Raw genomic sequence first — 21,008 nt, forward strand, 5'->3', positions numbered from 1 at the left:
GGCAGAACTTTGTGACTGCTTGTGTAATAGATTACCTGTCAAGGCAGATATTGACTGGAGTGCCTGTAACAAGTGGTGTCCTTGAACTTGATATTCATTGTCCCATAAAATCTACTGAACTTCTTTGGTTATATAAATATAAGAGGCGAAAGCACCCATTATTCAATATGGGAAAAGATACCAGAAGTTCATAGCTGCTTCTCAAGATTCAAAGTTAGGGACACCTGTAAATAGGCTGGAAAGATGTCTTCTGAGTCCTAGTGATAGAGATGGGCAATCAGATCATATAAATGCAGACTGAAGAAGGGGACTGCTGACCAGGAATTGAGACGAGAATTTTGGGTACTGTAGAGGAGAGTTCTTATGGAGAAGGTTTTGGGCCAAGTCTGTGGCTGATCCTGGAGGCTTCTCCAGCCTTAATCCCCTGGTCTATTGTATTATATGATGAGACATGCCTTGCAGCCTGAGATGGGAACTTGACTAATCTTTCCAGATCAGTCAGCTGTATAGGACTTGTTTGTAACAGGAGGATTATGTGAGAATTCTGTTAGCAGTTCTCTATTTGGTGGTTGTCTGAAGAGCCAAGACCATCCTTCTCATGCTGAACCCACCTCTCGAATGGGGTAGTGCCTTGAAGTCATGGTGAAATATGGGAAGATGTGATATAGATACAGGATATTATTTTGCTGCTACTAGAAGGGATAGAGCCTTGACTATATAATTATTCATGTTTGTATTCTCAGTGATGGTGAAACAGGTGATAAGGGTTCTTATTGAGTGTTAGGGGTAGAAGCCAGGGATATTTCTCAGGATTTTGTTTGGGATCTGAGTCAACAATGACACCATTCCCAGACTCGTGGAATTAGCTTCCTATCCCTGTCTTACACTTGGCTAAGTTTTTATGTCTCTCCCCAGACACCAAACAATACATAACATTTGTATAGTACTTTATCATTTATCAAGATCTTTCACACATATAATTATACATGATGCTTTCCAAAGCCCTGAGAAGTCCACTATTTCTCATTTTTTATAATGAGTAAACTGAAGCTCAGAGAAGCAGAGTGGCTCAAGGTAGTTCAGCTAATAACAATTCTAGTTATAAATCCAGTTTATATAATTCAGCCATTTGCTTGTTCTTGTTCATTTATATGTCCGTTTTTTATTTCTTACACAAATATTTATTGGGTACTTCCTAGATCAGTTACTGGGCTAATCTCTGGAGAAACAAAGATGTGCATGATACTGTTCCTTCCCTGAGGAACTGCACAGATGGATGTGTTCACACGTAGGAAAAATGCCAGCAGTCAGAAAGCGAAATTAAGCAAACAATCTCATCTACAATTGCATTAACAAATAAAAGAAAATGCATAGGAATAAATTTAGCCAAGGAGGTAAAATACTTCTATTTAAAAAATTATAAGACATTGAGCCCTGGCTGGTTGGCTCAGTGGATAGTGTCCACCTGGTGTATGGATGTCCCAGGTTCGATCCCTGGCCAGGCCACACGAGAGAAGTGACCATCTGCTTATCCCCCCTCCCTCTTCCCCTTCTCTCCATCTTCTCCTCCTACAGCCAGTGGCTAGATTTGTTCGAGCATCAGCCTTGAGCACAGAGGATAGCTTGGTTGGTCTGAGTGTCAGCCTCAGGCACTGAAGAAAGCTCAGTTGATTTGAGCATTAGCCCCAGATGAGGGTTGCCAGGTGGATCCAGGTAAGGGTGCATGCAGGAGTCTATCTCCTCTCTTCTCACTTAAAAATAATCATACGACATTACAAAAAGAAATTGAAGAAGATATACATAAATGGAGGCATATACTGTGCTCACAGATAGGAATCTACAACATACAGATTTAATGCATCCCTATCAAAATAGCAATGGCATTTTTACAGAACTAGAAAAATAATTTTAAAATGTTTATCAAACCACAGAAGACTCCAGTAACCGCAGTAACTTTAAGAAGGAAGAACAAAGTTGGAGATAGCACACTACCTGATAACAAACTACACTACAAGGCCATTGTAATCAAAGTGGCATGGTACTGTCATAAAGACAGATACAGAGATTGATGGAACAGAATACAGAGCCCAGGAATAAACCCACACCTATATGGTCAATTAAACTATGACAAAAGAGGCAAGAATATATAGTGGAGTTAAGACAGTCCATTCAATAAATGGTGTTGGGAAAACTAGAGATACTTGCAAAAAAAAAAAAATGAAACTAGACCACCTTCTTACACTATATACAAGAATAAACCCAAAATGGATAAAAACTTAAATATAAAACTTGAAACCATAAAACTCCTAGAAGAAAATATAGGCAGTAAATTCTCTGACATTGCTCTTAGTAACATTTTTTCTGATATAGCTCCTTGGGTAAGAGAAACAAAAGAAAAAAAAATAAATGAAACTATTCAATACATCAAACTAAGCGTTTCGTACAGCAAAGGAAACCATCAACAAAACTAAAATGCAACCTACCATTTGGGAGAAGATACTCGCCAGTGATACATCAAGAGGTTAATATCCAAATTTATAAAGAACTCATACAGTTTAACACCAAAAAATTCAGTTCAAAAATGGAGAGAACCTGAATAAGCATTTCTACAAAGAGGACATACAGATGGCCAATAGACATGTGAAAAGATGCTCAGTGTCAATAATCAGAGAAATGAAAGTTAAAATTACGAGATATTACCTCACAGCTGTCAGAATGGCGCTCATCAACAAATCAAGAAACAAGTATTGTTCCAAGAAAAAAGAACACTAGCACTGTTGGTGGAATTCAGATTGGTGCAGCCAGTATGGGAAATGCTATGGAGATTCCTCAGAAAGTTAAAAAAAAGAACTACTTTATGACCTAGAATTTCACTTTTGGGAATTTATCCAAAGAAATCCAAAATGTTGATTGGAAAATATATATGCCCCCCTATTTTCAGTGCAGCATTATTTACAACAGTTAAACTATGGAAGCAGCCGAAGTGCCCATTAATAGATGGTGGATAAAGCCATTACACATATTTACAATGGAATATTACTGGGCTGTCAAAAAGAATGAAACCTTACCATTTGAGACAGTATGGATGGACTTAGGGTAGTATGGTAAGTGAAATAAATCAGAGAAAGACAAATGCCATATAATTTCAGTTATATGTGGAGCCTGAAGAATAAAACAAACAAACAGATTCATAGATACAGAGAGCAAGCTGATAGTTTCCAGTTGGGAGGAGGGTTGGGGAGCTTGATGAAAAAATAAAGGGATTAAGAAGTACAAATTTGTAGTTGAAAATCGTCGAATGTAAAGTAGAGCACAGGGAATACAGTCAATAAAACTGTAATAACTGTGGATGGAGCCAGGTAGGTACTGGACTTATCGGGGGATCACTTTGTAAAGCATATAACTAACTTTATGGTGCACACCTGAAACCAATATAAAATAATACTGCTGAATGTCAACTGTGATTGAAAAATAAAAAAAGGAAAATAGCTTAAAAAATAAACAGGTCAGCAGATTTCTCCAAGACAGTAGAGGCATTGTAAGGGCACAGAGAACTGCATATGGAGCAGCCCCATTTTTCCAGAGCTGCCGTTTCTGCTGGCACATAGCTCATGTCCAGGAGACGTCAGGTGGAGGGGGAAAGGAACATGCTTTTTCTTCCTGCATGTTCTGTGGTTCTCTTATTCCAGAATCTCGAATGTCCCTGAGAGGCAGTAAAGTTCATGAGACTGAGTTCTACCTTTTAGGGAAGGAATAGGAAGAAAAAACTAAGGACTTGAGGGAAAGCATTGTTTTATTCAAATGGTTAGGTTTAACAAATAAATTCTCCCTTTAAAGGACTTTTTTTTTGCTTTTTTAAATTATAAATTTTTATTAATTTTTATGGGGTGACATAAATAAATCAGGGTACATATGTTCAAAGAAAACATCTCCAGGTTATCTTGTCATTCAATCATGTTTCATACCCATCACCCAAAGTCAGATTGTCCTCCGTCACCTTCTATCTGGTTTTCTTTGTGCTCCTCCCCCTCCCCCTTCCCCTCTCCCTCCCTCTCCCCCTCAACCACCACACTCTTGTCCATGACTCTTAGTCTCGTTTTTATGTGCAACAACAAAAAAATAAAATACCTAAGAAAGGACTTTTTAAAAAGTCAACTATTCAATAAAAGGAATTATGCTTCTAAGGTGGGTAATTTTCTCTATTGTATTTCACAGTTGAAACCAGAAACTAAACATTCCTCCAAATTACAAATTAGAGGAAATAGAAGTTTCATAACTAACAAATGTAAAATAATAATTGTTCACAAGGGAAACATAAAAATCTAATCTGTTGTTAGAGCAGGTAAAAATACAGTGGTCCTTTTGATCCTTAATGGCAAATATTGTGACATTTCTGTGGGAAGAGAAGTTACAAAGGTTGACCTTTCTATCCTAATGCAGTTTGAACACTACTCCTTTTAAAAGTTAAATGTTGGCCTGACCTGTGGTGGTGCAGTGGATAAAGCATCAACCTGGAATTCGTAGATTGCTGGTTCAAATCCCCAAGCTTGTCTGGTCAAGGCACATATGGGGGTTGATGCTTCCTGCTCCTCTCTCTCTCTCTCTCTCTCTCTCTCTCTTGCTCTCACTTTCGCTCTCCCCTCTTTAAAATGAACAAATAAAATATAAAAAAAAAGATTTTGTAAGGTGTCACCAGTTCATATTGAACTGAATATGCTCTGAATTTTCTTGCATTCTACTTCATGGTTTTTTTTTTTTTGTTTGTATTTTTCTGAACCTGGAAATGGGGAGGCAGTCAGACAGACTCCCACATGCGCCCGACCGGGATCCATCCGGCATGCCCACCAGGGGGCGATGCTCTGCCCATCTGGGGCATCGCTCTGTCACAACCAGAGCCATTCTAGCGCCTGAGGCAGAGGCCATGGAGCCATCCTCAGCATCCGGGCCAACTTTGCTCCAGTGGAGCCTTGGCTGCAGGAGGGGAAGAGAGAGACAGAGAGGGAGGAGAGGGGGAGGGGTGGAGAAGCAGATGGGCACTTCTGTGTGCCCTAGCCAGGAATCAAACCCGGGACTCCTACATGCCAGGCCGACGCTCTACCACTGAGTCAACCGGCCAGGGCCTCTACTTAATGTTTTATAGTACCTCCCCAGCTATCTTGTTGCTGCAGCCATGGACGGCAAAACAACACCTACATCCCTCCCCAAAGCCCTGTGCTGCCTCCAGCACCATTTACTTCTACAAACAAGATTTCTCCATCATCCTGACTCTACCCAGCCGAATTCTTTCTTTTCCTTTTGAGGTATGACTCTCATGATCTTGTGGTTAGTAAGAGTAAGCTCTTCCTTGAAGAACATTTTTAGAATGACGAATGACACTTGAAGGGAATAGAATATAATTTAGGCTGATCTATCTCAAAGGCCAAAACCCTGCGAGTAGCACTGTGCATGACTTGTATTTTACTGTGGTGCAGGACAGAGACCTTGCTGCAAGCAGAGCCTGTCTGGGGCTCGGTCCCGGCTGGAACCCTAGCAGTGCGCTCTTCCAGGGCGATCCACATTGCTTGTATCCAGAATGTGAGCACCTAGGTCTTGATCTCAATAAATGTTAGTTCAGTGAATGAGGCCATGGAGCAAACAGCTAGGTTGTCCGATTCAGTCTCTGTAGCTTGGAAACGTTCCTTTGAGGCTTCTCCATCTCTAGAAATGTGTTCTCCCTGTGGTGGCCCCTGTCTTCTCACTCTTTGTAGCTGCCTGGGAGTCTCATGCACTGAAGTGGTTTGAGCTATCATCTATTTATTGGTAAACCCTAAGTTTGAAATGTATAGCCTCTCTGTACATTTCCTCCCCCCTCCCATCCACTCTCTCCACTACTCTTGTGGTCCATAATATCAGACCCTTTACCTTCCCAGGAAGAATTCAAAGTTACCTCAATAATCCTTAAACTCCTGAAAACCACTGTGCATTCTAAGTTTTCCTGTTAAACACATATAGAAGAGAGAGTAGAGAAAAAACAAAACCAGAGCCTAAACTTAAACAAACACAGAACAAACAAACGAAAGCCAGGTCCCTGTGAGATCTTCAGCGAGGGGCTCTCGGCGTCCTCTCTAGTCTTCAGTTCTGCCAGTTCTTCTGCAGCAAACAGCCTCTCGGATCAGCGACACCCCCCCCCCATTCCTCCTTCCCACCTTCAGCATCAGTCCTTGGATTTACTACAGCAAAACTGTCCACTGGTTCCTGCTTTGGTTTTTTGTTTGTTTTCTCTGTTTTGTTGCAGATGCGTCTTCCTCGAAATCTGTTTTTTTGTCTTGCTCTCTCCTTTCTTTGGAGATAAGTAGGGAGTGGCTCCTCTTTGTGTCCGAGTTTATGTGTGGTCGGTCTCCCTCCAGGCTCTTGAGGCTGCCACCTAAGGGCCTTATGTCACGTGGCAACCCTGCCTCCAGCCTCGGAGACCCACCTCTAGGCCTGTGTGTCTTCACACATAGCCACTCGCCCCGTGTGTGCTAGAACCACTGGAACTTGTCTTGAAGACCCAAGGTTTGAATTTTATGTGTTTTTAATTGATTGGCATTTAAATTTAAAAACTGAAGGAGTTTTGTCAATGTGGATGTGTATATTACAGAAAATGATTTTGGGCATTTGATTCAGTTACTGGGAGATATTTAGGCTATGTCTGGAACAACTTGAGTATGTGAATTCATCTTTTCATTTGTCAGTTTTATAATATCTAAATGCAGATCAAATATTTCTGATTTATTTAGGATCCAAATTAAGATATTTTGTGTGAAATGCACATTAGCTTTCAGAGACTTAGGTATTGGTCAAAGAATGGAAAATATCTCATTAATATTTTTGTATATTGAGTGCATATTGAAATAATAACATTTTGGATATATTGAGTTAGATAAATGTATTTTTTAAATGAATTTAATCTGTTGCTACTGCTTTTCAAATGGGGCTACTAGAAAAATTTAAATGATATGTTTGACACACATTATATTTCTATCAGACTGCCATTCTAGAATAATGGGGCCATTTTTCCATTCTCTCCTTCTTTTAACTTAGGTTTTTCTAGGGCAGGCTAAATTTTTAATATTTTCTATAACCCCCGCATCTTCATAAATAACTCATACTTGTTAGATAATCTGTTCAAATGAGTGGCTTAGAGAATAGGACCCAGGCTTCCACCCCCCTTCAAGTGTTTTCCAATGCTGTTCTTCACATTTGGAACATCCTTGTTTTCTTTTCCAAAGTCTACATAACCTCTGGGTTTATCAGGTGACCTATCCTACTCCACTCCTGTGCCATCCTTGACCGTTTGCCATGGGGTGATGTCTCCTGTTTCTCAATTCCCAGAACACCCAGAGCGAATTTCCACACATTCAAACTGATTGCAACACTCCATACTGTTGGACATTTTTCTGACTTCTTAACATGTAAATTTTCCTTTCTCGTCTAGAAAGTTCAGTCACTTGAATCAAGCATTATACTCTTTCCTTCCTTTGATATGTTTACCAGATCTAAGCAACTATTTTTTTTATTTGAGCAACACAAAGGCTCAGTAAGGGTCAGTTGATTAATAGCTCAGTGTAGGAAAATTTCATCTAGGTGAAATTGTACCCTTACTGAGCTGTGAAATATTTCATTGATTATTTTATTTAATTAAAGGAATATGTTTACATTTTTGGAAAATGTGCCATAGTGGAAACAGAACTTGCTGGCCTGGCCTGTGGTGGCGCAGTGGGTAAAGCGTCAACCTGGAACACTGCTATCGCCAGTTCAAAACCCTGGGCTTGCCGGGTCAAGGTACACATGGGAGTTGATGCTTCCTGCTCCTCTCTCTCCTCTCTAAAATGAATCAATAAAGTCTTTAAAAATTACAAAAGAAAAAGAACTTGCCCTAGAGTCAGCAAACTAAGACTTGAGTTTCAGCTCTGCCTTTCTGGGCACCTGACCTTGAACAAGTACAAGGTCACTTTCCAGGACTGATTTTCTGCATCTAGAAAACAGCTAGTGTAGGTAATCTCTAAAGTATGTTGCAAATCACATACTTTATAAGTCTGTGACGGAAACCTTTCTCAAATGCCTTACACACTACTACAAATTTTTAAAAATAGAACATGTTGAGCAGAAATTAGCATTTTTAAAAATGTCAGAGTCATTATTAAGGATGCTAGTCATTATGCACTGACAATGTAACACAGCTAAGGGGTTATTGTGATGTGTGTGGCTGCTTGCTTTTCAGAGCATGTGGTTTTTATTTTTTAATTAACATCTGCCCCTTAATTTCCTCTCTTGATGTCAGACTGTCACCATTCACTTATTGCCAATGCCAGTCCTGGCTATATTAATAGCTTCCCTGTCTCCATCTCACCTACTATGGGACTTTTGAGGTGATGTGGGGAAGCCCAGTAATGTTAAGCTAGTTTGACTTATGTCTGAAATTGGTCATTTAGTTCCTCAGCAGCCGTTCATTGGGTGCTGGGTCCTGTGTGCGAGACACAAGGTGGTACGGGGCTGAGGAAGAAATAATTTATAAGCCATCTTAATAAATTTGGGGGACGTCACAATTTCAAAAGTCTCTGAACTTTAGTGAAGGGCTTCTGCAGGTTTTTTTCTTTACTTCTCAGTTTTCAGTCCCTTTACTGATGGCTGAGTTTCCTAGGCAAGTTAGCTATAGATAATAGAGGGCTTAATAAAGAATAATGGTTGATCAACACAGGAATATGCAGATGGACAAGTCAGACAAGAGAAAGTCCATAAATCGACTCCATGTATATATAGGACCTGGGTGCATGCAGAATTAGTTTCCCATGAGAGAGAGAAAAGGATGGGTTATTTAGTGCCTCACTTAATTCTTACGATAAGCTTGTGAACCAGGTAACATCACTCTCCATAATTTAGAGATAAATTACGGAGAATAATTTATTAATAAAAAAAAAGACTCAGAGACTTGCCCAAAGTGTCAATGGTACATCTGGGGGAAGGCAATCTGTTGTCTTTGGTCTGTTCCTACCAGTCCTCAATGCTGGGTCACTTCATGTGTTAGATGGCCTGTACCATCCCTAGTGGTCAAAGGAAGCAAATAGAAAAGTAGTTTCCAACCATGATTAATTTTACCCACTAGGGTGAAATATTTGGAGACATTTTTGGTTTTCACAGCTGGAGAAGAGGGGATGCCTTTGTCTCCAGTGGGTCGTGACTGGGGATGTTGCTAAATGTCCTGCAGCACAGGACAGCTCCCAAGAATGATCTGAGCCTAAATTTCAGTAGTGCCAAGATTAAGAAACCTTATAATAGAAAAAAGAAAGCCCTTGGTTTTTCACTACTGATCTGGGTTGGATTAAAATAAATAATTTCTTTGAAGTCTATTTTTTTCTTGGTCACACCATACTAAAGCAAGAAACAAATGGGAGGAAAGTAAAAAAAAAGCTGCTGATGCTTGAGAGGACCTGGAAACCTTTCATTTTATATTTCCTATGGAAATGCCAATAAAATCTAAAGATTTGCTACATGTCTATAGAAGACATTATTAATGTTTGCCATCAAGATTTCTGATCCTCTTTTTATGGGAGTGAGGACACATGCCCTCTTGAAGTTAAGAGTAGTCATGTCATGTGACTGAAATGTGAGTTATGGATGAAGCCAGTTTGTGATTTTCCATGCTTTCTTCCTAGGCCACAGCCACCGTGGGAGTGTACGTTGGTGTGGGGAAACCGTAAAATGAAAACAACATGGAAACTGCACCAATGCGTGAAGATACACAATTCTGCTTAGTCTCCCAGAGCTGCTAAAGACATCGTATGAGTAAGAAATCATCTTTTGTTATGCTACACCCCTGAGAATTTTAGAATTATTACTGTAGTACATTCTAACTTATCCTATCTAATACATCCAAGTTAATTAGCAAGGACTTTGAAATTCTTGGACCCCCAAAATTCTGGGGTAGTCCTTCCTTGGGAATCAAAGCATATTAATAACTCACATACATATTCATTAACACTGATTTCTGCAATTCTGATTAACACTGAGGTCCTAGAGAGATGTTTGTCTCTCTAAAACTCCATGACTCTGCAATAAGCACCAAATGTTCTCATATATACTTGTTGGGGCTGTGTGTGAAGGAATATTTTTTTAGGCTTTGGAAATATACTTTATGTCTGAAATGATTTCTGTTGGCATTAAAATATGTCCTGAATTGTGACATCTCAAGCTTGATGACTTTTACCTGCTTATTATATAAATTTTATTATGTAAGATATAATATAAATTTTAGTTTCCTGAATTTCTAAGTTAGAACTTGTGAAAATTCTAGGACAGTAATATGCAACCTCTCCCTCTTCTCTTCCACACACTTCACTCTGTCTTTCTCCCTAATTTGAATCAGTGCCATGTCATTATTTCTGTGACCTGTTGGAAATAGTATACCTTTCTTTTTTTTTCTAAGTTAAGGAGCCAGAGACTGAAGACCAATCTTTCAAAGTTGTCATGAGTACTCTTGTAACATTACTTTATACTTACAATCCAATATGATTTTTACCAACCCCTTTCTCTAAGTGTATCCATTTAAACTAGCATATTTACTATTGCATTTATTTACTTACTCAAAAGAATTTATTTACTTTATAGTAATCCTATAACTTCATTGAGTGAGGTCCAACTATAAACCAAGGGTCAGCTGCCTGGGAGTCCCTAGTTCTTTCTACCTTATGGGAATTGGGTCTCCTTTTTCTCTGCTGTCAAGTAAACTGCTCTGAGATACAATCCCTGAGGTGGTAGAAAACCCAACATGCTGACCAAGATGTCTGGGCAGTTCTGTGCCTCTGATTTCTTGTGGTTCATTGACACTATGGCCTGTTTCCCTCTTGCCCCTGAACCATGGTAGCCAGTGTCTTCTGTCCACATCAGCTATGCTCTCTCCATGTCTGTTCCACGTCTGGTTTGGAGCACTATTGTACACTAGCACGGAGTGCTACTGTAATAGATTTTTTTGGAAGAATTGGGGACATTGAAGAACATCACAACTCAGAATAGTCAAGACAAGCCATGTAAAACTGAATCACAAGCACCTCAGTACTCAGGAGTCCCGTGGTCATGCCCGTCACTGGGAGTTGCTCAGTGGACATCTTTCTTTTCAGACTGCATCACATCACTGTGATTCTGGGCTCTCTCCTTTTCACATTCTCCTCACATATCCCCCTCCTTCCTTTCCCAGGCCCTCACTCCCTGTTAAACTCACTTCACCCAACTCCTTTGAAACCATAATTACTGTTACTCTAGTATGTACTACAATTGGACTTTCCCAATCTTTAACCCCTGGTCCTGCTTTTTCATCTTATAAACTCCAGCCAGACATTTGGCCAAACCAAGGCCATATACTCAGGTAGGCACCCTTTAGATGAATGTTTTCTTTAATCTGATCACATTGTTAAGAATGGGAGTTTCTAGTTTCTGGAACAAGGAGAAAGTAATAAAAAGCATTTGAGAAGCATAAGGGGGAGTGCACTTTGTGGTCAGGAGGAGGAACATGTGAGAGTGGAGAGTTACTGAGTTGAAGCTGATGGGATCACAGTGCTCAGGATACAAGGAAAGCTCTTGGGAAGGACCATGTGGTCAGAAGGAAGCTATTGAAAGATGCAAAGGAGGAGAATGTTATGTTCAAAACTACAATCCAGAAAGATCAGGCTGGCTTTGGTCAGAGGGCCATAGTCAGAGTGGAGTCAGGAAGAACAGTTACGACTTTTATTCTAATAAGAAATGTAAATGCCTGGACTGTGGCAGGGCAGGGATAACAGAGTGAAATGGATGTGGGAGCTATTGAGGAGGTGGAATTGAGGGGCTTGGCAGCTGCATGGGCAGATGAGTCATTGAGAGGACGCACCTGGCTGGAGCAGTTCAGGGGTCATGATGCAGCCTTTGAGGTAAGGAAACAAGGAAGGAAGAGCCCTTTGGGGGAACAGTGAGGGAAATAATGGATTTAGTTATGGCAATGGTTAGCTTGAGGTATCAGTTACACTCTCATGAAGATATTGATTAGACGGCTGTAGACCCACAGCTGCAGGCACCACAGATTTAGCATACTTGCTTTGAAATATTCTTGAGGGTCATGACAGTCCTAAGGTACAAACAAATTAAGAGGTGAAAAATTGGTGAAGAATGAATTATGTAGCCCTGGCTGGGTATCTCAATGGGTAGAGTGTCGTCCTGGCATGCCAAGGTCACAGGTTTAAGGTCAGGGCATATATGAGAAGCAACCAATGAATGTGTAAATAAGGGAAACAACTAAGTGGACCAAAAGGTTGATGCTTCTCTCTCTCTCTTTCTCCTCCCCACCTCTCTCTCTCTCTTCCACTCTCATATCAATGGGAGAATTTAAAAAAAAAAAGAACAGCCCTGGCCAGTTGGCTCAGTGGTAGAGCGTCGGCCTGGCGTGCAGAGGTCCTGGGTTCGATTCCCAGCCAGGGCACACAGGAGAAGCTCCCATCTGCTTCTCCACCCCTCCCCCTCTCCTTCCTCTCTGTCTCTCTCTTCCCCTCCTGCAGCTGAGGCTCCATTGGAGCAAAGATGGCCCGGGTGCTGGGGATGGCTCCTTGGCCTCTGCCTCAGGCACTAGAGTGGCTCTGGTCGCGGCAGAGCATCGCCCCCTGGTGGGCGTGCCGGGTGGATCCCGGTCGGGCGCATGCGGGAGTCTGTCTGACTGTCTCTCCCCGTTTCAAGCTTTAGGAAAAAAAAGAAAAAGAAAAAGAACAAATCATGTAGCCTATGAGCAAGACTCATCTACTTTTGGGGGGATTAGGAAAATTTCTGGAAGGGTGGGCTCAAAGACAGAGAGAGATGTAGTGGTTTGTAGGGTGAGAAGAAGGGATGATGAATACAATGTAATTTTAAGCATATGGAGTTTGAGTGAACAGAAAGACATAAAAGCTACTAAGAAGTCAAGACTGGACTTTGGGTGTGATCAGGACTGGAGCTGTAGGTTAGGGAGATATAGGAGAAGTCTCATCCCTTTTGCCCAACCCCATTTTGCCTTTGATATCTTAGCTCCGTTAAGTGGGATGGAGCTGAGAAGCAGACCCTAGCATTTTGAGTTTGTTCTACATTCTACAAGGCACCCTGTCAAAATTTGCAGAGGCAGGTTGTTCTTGCACAATCTGCAAAGTGATCGAGGTAAGTAATGAACTTGGGAAAGAGGGTGAAATCTAACCCATATCAGCAGAATTATATCTTTATGTGCCATGGATGAAAAAGAAGGATGGTATTTGGAGCCAGAAATGTGCTAAATTTTCACTTCTGACACTTTAATGTTTTTCTTATTTTAACTTTAGCAGTGTCTACGCAATGCTCCCCTTCCTCCCCCCAAAAACTTGGCAGTCGTTTCTTCTTCCTAATACTCCTCTGCCTCCACCCACTGCCCCGCCCCGCCCCATGTACACACCCGAAACAATATTCCTAGGTCATTTAACTCAAAGGCATTTCCAAATGTAATTTTTTTATTGATAAAGAAACACATGATAATCATTTAAAATATTGAGTGGTGAAAGAAATTCCTGCAGTCTTTAAGACAATAGACTAAATGGGAGTCTTATTCTGCAATAACATTTGCTAGCAGCAAGTTTATTGCTGAAATCCAAGTAGCAACTCTGCTTTGGCCCAGCACCATACATACCTGTGGCTAATCGACAGAAAGGTCTTGAAATCCCTGGCTGATCTGTACATCTTCTCTCTAGGAATAAAAGTCATTCCCTTAAGGAGAGCACCAACCTGAATCATTTGTAACCAGATACTCTTGGTGTATACAAAACAGGAGGTTTCTTGGAGTCAAAGACAAATTCAGGAGATCAGCGCCATGGAATGCTAACTGACTCGTTTCCACCAATGCAAATATCTTGACTCAGAATGAAGCTTGGTTGTCATATTGGAATAAAGAGAGTTTATTCAAGTCTTAGCAGTACCTAGATCTGAAAATACCAACATTGGTGCCCTAATTTTTCTAGAATTTCTTGTATTCATTTCATACTGAATTGTTTCTCCCTCTGAAACATATTTCCAAGGACTGTGGTAGAAACCACTGCCTGGTGACTTTAAAGGAAGGGGTTGACTGACTGAAGGCCTGTACATTTCTTGGGTTGTTTGAATGCACTTTAGCTTAGAAAACAAAAGAGAGCGCCATATACAGTTATCTGACATCTTAATTCACCAGCATATCCTCTAGGCACATTGATTCAGCTTGGCCCCAAGTGAATTTTCCTCACCCCGTGGTGTTGTTTCTTCTCCCACATCCCTGTCCTGATGGATAGTACCACCACCTCCCAGACACCCGACCGAGAAGGATGGGAGCTATCTAAGACTTCTCCTGCTTCTTCACTAGTCTCCAAATTCTCTTGATTCTATCTCTTCAGTCTCCTATTTTAATTCTCTCCTTGCTTTCCCAACACTTTCATTAAGGTCCTCAGGTCTTTCCCATGATAGCAGCTACCCCATTTTCTTAACCTTCACCAAGGCACTTAAAACATTGCCTTGCTATGATGTTATCTTAATGTCTGTCTTTGCTACCAATCTGGGAGCACCTTAAGGAGGATCCATGGTCCATTTATTTTTTACCCTAGCACCTCAACATGCCACAACAGAGAAGACACGTCATGTAGCCATAGTCCCAAGCTTTCAAGGACATCACAGGGAAGTTAAAAGGACAGGAAGCCACAGAGCTCTTCCTCTTATTGTCCATTTTGCCCTTTTCTTTATATTTCCTACAGACTGGAGTCTTTAGAGCTCTTTTATTTTTCCTAGTATGTACCAGTGCTGTTGGTCTGGGGACATGGTGTTAATAAAATGTACAGGAGAGTTGGCTGTATTAACTGTGCGAGGGGCCAGTGGTCATTTTAGACTTATAAGAGTTTAGAAATCATGATTGTGCACCAGAGCTATGTTTTTCAAGCTTTCAAAATTATGATCCCAGGAGGACATACAGTTTTTGTTATGATCCAGTACACTTAAACATGAAACATTGCAGTGAATCTGAGATATACATGCATTTAAGAAAGATAGATAAAAATCAGGAAGAGAATTCTTTTTCAACAAGCTTATTCTAGTTCAGGGCTGTGGTAGCTACAGCCCCTCAAGACAGCATAGGACACAGGGTGGGAACCCATCCAGGAAGGGACGCCCTTCCATCTCAGGGCCAGGAACCCCCACCCACATCTGCTCAGACTGTGACAATGTGTGCGCAGCAGTTCACCTCATACTCACACCTCTGCCATGTGGGAGGAAGCCAGAGTCCCAGAGAGAGCCCACACAGACACGAGGACAATGTACACACTCCACATGAACAGTGGCCACCATGTGGGATTCATTTTCTTTCTCATCAATATTAGAAAGAAATGATGTTGAATGAAAAAAAGACATTATTTGCTTCTGTGTAGATGAAGACAGGAAATGCAGCTCAGTTTTGACTTTCCCAAGAGCTGAATACAGGTGCCTAATTAACAGAGCATGAACTCAGATACTGAAACAACCTATGACCGTTTGGTCCCAGCAACTTTGGGTGCAGGGATTTGGAAGCCTGCACTATGGGTTGGCCATTTGAGAATGCTTCCAAAAGCCACACTGGGAATCAGTCTAATCAGTGTGGTGCTTCTGCTTTGGCAATTTCCACTGCTGTGGTTGTTCACTGTGCATATTGAACTGACTGACAATTAGTAGCTGAGTGTGTAAACAAAACCCATGCAGAATTTAAATCCCTCACTAATGTGTCGTGATGTTTCTCTTTTTTCTTTTTAAATTTTTTTTAAATTTTATTTATTCATTTTAGAGAGGAGAGAGAGACAGAGAGGGAGAGAGAGAGGAGAGAGAGACAGAGAGAGAAGGTGGGGAGGAGCTGGAAGCATCAACTCCCATATGTGCCTTGACCAGGCAAGCCCAGGGTTTCGAACCGGCGACCTCAGCATTTCCAGGTCGATGCTTTATCCACTGCGCCACCACAGGCCAGGCGTGATGTTTCTCAAGAAAACACTGTTGTTTGTACTCCATTGGATTCCACTTGCAAAAATATTGTTTGGTATTTTCACAACCATGTGAGAGGGGAAAAGAGAAAATTAGAGATCAGTGCAGATGTAAAAAGGCCAAAATGGCAAGTGCTATAACTTTCAAATATGTCTTAAGCCAAGTTTAAGTAAAATTATTTGCTTATTTAGTTAGTTAAAACATTTATATCTTATTCCCCAAGCAGGTACAGAATATATTGTATATAGGTTCAATGCAAAAAGACATTTCAGTGAGTCATTATCTACTTTTGATACTGTATTTGTTTCCTAGTGCTATTGTAACAAAGTACCAAAGAGTGGTTTAAAACAATAGAGATTTATTCTCTCACAGTTCGGGGTACTAGAAGCCTGAAATCAAGATGTCAGCAAGGCCATGCTCTCTCGAAGGTACTTAGGAGAGGATCTTTCTTTGCCTCTTGCTAGCTTCTGGTAGTTGCCGATAACCCTTGGCCTTCTTGGCTTGTAGATACATCAGTCCAATGTCTGCCTTCGTCTTCACATGGAATTTTCCCTATGCTTCTCATCCTTACATGGTGTTCTTCTCTTGATGCCTTTCAATCCAGATGGATAGTGTTTTCTCTCGTACAAAATTCTCTCAAAAATTTGTCAGTCTCCGGGTGAAATTCCTGGGAGTCTGAGCAATTAGACATGAATATTCTCTACAGATTCTTTCTGGATAATGCCACCTCTGTGCCTGGGTTATGCCAAGGTGGCTAATTGGATTCATTAGTCATATCTAAATAGAATGAGAATTTTCCAAATAAAGTGCTGGTTTCTATTTGCTTAACAATTTTCTCAATTTCTCTCTTTCCTTCAATTTTATTATAAGCAGCAAGAAGAAACCAGGCAAAGCCTTCCACATTTTCTTTGGGACTCTTTTCAAATATCAAGTTCATCTCTTACAAGTTCTACTTTCCATAAAACTCTATGACCCAATTCAACCAAGTTCTTTGCCACTTTCTAAGAAAGATTGCATTTTTTCCAGTGTCCAGTAACATTTCCCTCATTTCCATCTGAGACCTCCCCAGAAGCACTCTTTTTTTTTTTTTTTTTTTTTTTTTTGTATTTTCCTGAAGCTGTAAACAGGGAGGCAGTCAGACAGACTCCCGCGTGCGCCCGACCGGGATCCACCCGGCATGCCCACCATGGGGCGATGCTCTGCCCACCAGGGGGCGATGCTCTGCCCATCCGGGGCGTCGCTCTGTCGCGACCAGAGCCATTCTAGCGCCTGGGGCAGAGGCTAAGGAGCCATCCCAGCGCGCCCGGGCCATCTTTTGCTCCAATGGAGCCTTGGCTGCGGGAGGGGAAGAGAGAGACAGAGAGGAAGGAGGGGGGGGGGGTGGAGAAGCAGATGGGCGCTTCTCCTGTGTGCCTTGGCCGGGAATCGAACCGGGACTTCCGCACACCAGGCCGACGCTCTACCACTGAGCCAACCGGCCAGGGCCCCCAGAAGCACTCTTAATGTTCATATCTCTACCCGCATCCTGTTCAGGATGGTGTATTGCATTCTCTGAGATAACAGATTTTTTACTGAATTCCACTCTTCCATCTTAGCCTTGACCAGAATCATCTCCAATGCCCATATTCCTGCAAACACCTCTCTCTTCCAGGCAACTAGGCTTTTAATCAAGCTCCTTAGAATCCCCCAGTTCCAAGCCCATTGCCATATTCAGATGTTTGTTACAGCATACCCCACTTCCAAGTACTGAAGTCTGTATCAGTCAGGGGTCTTCAAAGAAACAGAACTAATGCAATATATACAAATATATTTATCTATATCTGTATCCATATCTACATCTGTATTCATATCCGCACACATACATATATGTATATGAATAGATTTATTTTGAGGAATTGGTTCACATGTTTGTAGTTGCTGGCAAGTCCAAAATTTGTAGGGCTGTCTGGCAGTATGGAAACTCAGGCAAGAGTGTATGTTATAGTCTCAAGGCAGAATGACATTGCCTTTGAGGAGCCTCAGTATTTGTTTTTAAGGCCTTCAATTGATTAGTTGAGACCCAACCACAAGTAGAGGGTAGTCTTTTTTACTTAAAGTCAACTGACTGTAGATGTTAATCTTACCTATGAAAGACCTTCTCAGCAACATATAAATTCGTTTTTGATTAAAAAACTGTGTACTGTACCCTAGCCAAGTTGATAAATAAAACTAACCATTACACTTCCAAAGTTAGATTCTATCATAAATTATCAATGACTATCTGATTCTTTGTAAAACTCAGTATTTTTTACTTATGCTTTTATTTATGTTTTTAAAAATTTATTGTGTTTACATGCTTTCAAGTATCCCACTCAATATAACACCCTCTACACATTGCATCATGCCCCCCCACCCCATGCAAAGTCTTACCACTCCCAATCCCCCTATGCTCCCCTCCCCCTACCTCTACTCTGCCCCTTTCCCTCTGGTTATTGCTACCCTATTATCTATATATATGTATGTTATGTGTGTGTATATATATATTTAGCAAGTGAGAGAGAGATAGAGATAGACAGGAAGGGAGAGAGATGAAAAGCATCAACTCTTCATTGGGGCACCTTAGTTGCTCATTGATTGCTTTCTCATATGTGCCTTGACTGGAGAGCTCCAGCTGAGACAGTGGCCCCTTGCTCAAGATAGCAACCTTGGGCTCAAGCCAATGACCTTTGGTTCAAGCTAGCAACCATGAGGTCATGTCTGTGATCCCACTCTCAAGCTGGCAACCCTGTGCTCAAGCTGGTGAACCTGCCCTCAAGCCAGTGACCTCAGGGTTTCAAACCTGGGTCCTCAGTGTCCCAGGCTGATGGTCTATCCATTGCACTACCACCTAGTCAGGCTATATATATATGTTATATAAATATGTTTTAAACTTCCGGCTTAGCCAGCTGTATCTTGTATAGCAGATCTTCAAATAATGTAATTTCGTTATGATGTTGGTGAGATGCTGTTAGAACTTAACTCATGTTTATGTCAATCTATATATGGTAAAATTAGTTTCATCATACATTGCTTTGCTTAACGTCACAGAACCTGTTGATGAAGTTAAGTGAGGACTTTAACTGTATTTGTTTTATTTTATATCCTTGCTTTGTAATATATATGATTTTGAAAATGCTAGGTATTAAATGCTCTTCTCTTGAGTATTATACCTCTATGTAAGACATACTGCTTATTTTTTATTTTAAGAAAAGTGTTTTGAATTTAAAATTTTCTTTAATGAAATTGAATTCTCTATCAAAGGAAGTTTTCACACCCACTTGCATTATATGGTGCAGCATATCATGCAAATCACAGGGTTACGTACTTGCTTGCTGAGCACTTAGAGTATTAAGAAACACAAGTGTGGATGCAAATGATGGAGGAAGTGCTTGGCCACTCATTGGAATTACAGGGAGAGCTTTTTTAAAAATCCCGGATCAATTAAATCAGAAGGTCTAGGGGTGATAATTAGGAGCCAGTTTTCTTCTAAGTTTCCCCAGATATGGTGGTTTAAAAATATATCCATAAATTCTTTGATATTCCTTTTCTTAATAGGTAAAATTTTCCTTCCTTCTTGAGAGTGACTTGTTTCTAATGAGCATATATGGCAGCAGTGACCTCCAAAGCTAGGTGATACATACATACAAGAGAGGAAGCCTTCCTTCTGGTTTTGGGAGAAGCCAGCTACCATGGCCATGGGGACACTCAACCAACCCTATAGAGAGTCCCATATTGTGAGGAACTGAGTCCTTTGTGGTTAATTTTATGTGTCAACGTGACTAGGCTGCAGGGTGCCCAGACATTTGGTCAAATATTATTCTGGGTGTGTCTGTGAAGGTGTTTCTTGGTGAGATTAACATTTGAATGGGTAGACTAAGTGCAGAAGATTGCCCTCCCTAATGTGGGTGGGCCTCATCCAATCAATTGAAGACCTAAACAGAACAAGACTAAGAGAGAACTCTTCTTGTCTAAGTCCTTGAGCTGCAACATCATTCTTTTCCTGCCTTCTTACTTGAATGGGAACATCTGGGGTTTTTGTGTGTGTGTGTGTGTGTTTTTTGAGGGGTGTCTCAAACCTGCTGGCTTTTGTACTAGCACTGACACCATTAGCTCTCCTGCTTCTCATACTTCTGAACTTGGACTGGAACTACACCATCAACTGTCTTGGCTCTTCAGTTTGCTGATTTCAGATCTGGGACTTCTCAATCTCCACAATCATGTAAAGCAACTTGTTATTTTATATGTATTTAGATTCTTTTGGTTCCCTTTCTGGAGAACCCTTACTAATACAGCCTTCTGCCAATAGCCACGTGAGAGTCATCCTGGAAATCTCAGTGAAGCCGAGATGGTGGCAGCCTCAGTTAACATCTGGACTGAAACCTTATGACAGCTGCTGAGCCAGACCACTAATTAAGCTACTCCAAAATTCCTGATCCACAGAAACTGTGTGGGATAATAAATGCTTGTTATTTTAGGATTGTGTGGTAATTTGTTATATAGCAATAGATTACTACCACATTAAGTGATTTTAATATGCAGTCAAACTTAAAGAGCACTGCCTTACTCTTCTGTCAGTAAATATCATGAAGATCAAAGGGATCTTGACCACTTATTTGTATTATAAGGGACCTGTCTGATGTCTAGCTGAAGCAACAGATCCGTAGTGCTACCACTTCTTTGCTTTTTGATATTTTCCAGTTTTTTCTTTATATCCATTAGTGAGCTTCATACCTGAACCCTGTGACATTGACATGGCTCTCTCCTTTGTGCACTCTGAAATCCCGCAGTTCCTAGGTCCAGTAATTCTGTTACTTCATATTTGGGTATAGACATCTTTGTGTTTGGGATAGGTTAAAGGCCCTGTGAAAGACATAATATTGTTATAAATTTCTGTGCTGGTTTGAATCTTTCCTCTTGGTCTTCAGAGTAAAATTCCACAGGAAAAATAATAGAAGACACTAGACATAAATTTCATCAATTTTCTTGTCATCAAA

General features: G+C 40.9%; 1 long non-coding RNA gene across 1 annotated transcript in view; it reads left to right on the top strand.

Annotated features, from left to right (window-relative positions):
- Positions 1 to 6,445: 6,445 nt before the first annotated feature.
- The window catches only part of LOC136316708 (uncharacterized), a 34,490-nt gene continuing 19,927 nt past the window's right edge, over positions 6,446 to 21,008 (top strand). Inside the window, exons 1-2 of the long non-coding RNA XR_010727790.1 lie at positions 6,446 to 6,534; positions 9,675 to 9,804. This is a non-coding gene — a long non-coding RNA (uncharacterized lncRNA). The remainder of the gene's footprint in view (positions 6,535 to 9,674; positions 9,805 to 21,008) is intronic.

The sequence above is a fragment of the Saccopteryx bilineata genome, chromosome X (genome assembly GCF_036850765.1).
Source record: "Saccopteryx bilineata isolate mSacBil1 chromosome X, mSacBil1_pri_phased_curated, whole genome shotgun sequence".
NCBI classification, from domain to species: domain Eukaryota; kingdom Metazoa; phylum Chordata; class Mammalia; order Chiroptera; family Emballonuridae; genus Saccopteryx; species Saccopteryx bilineata.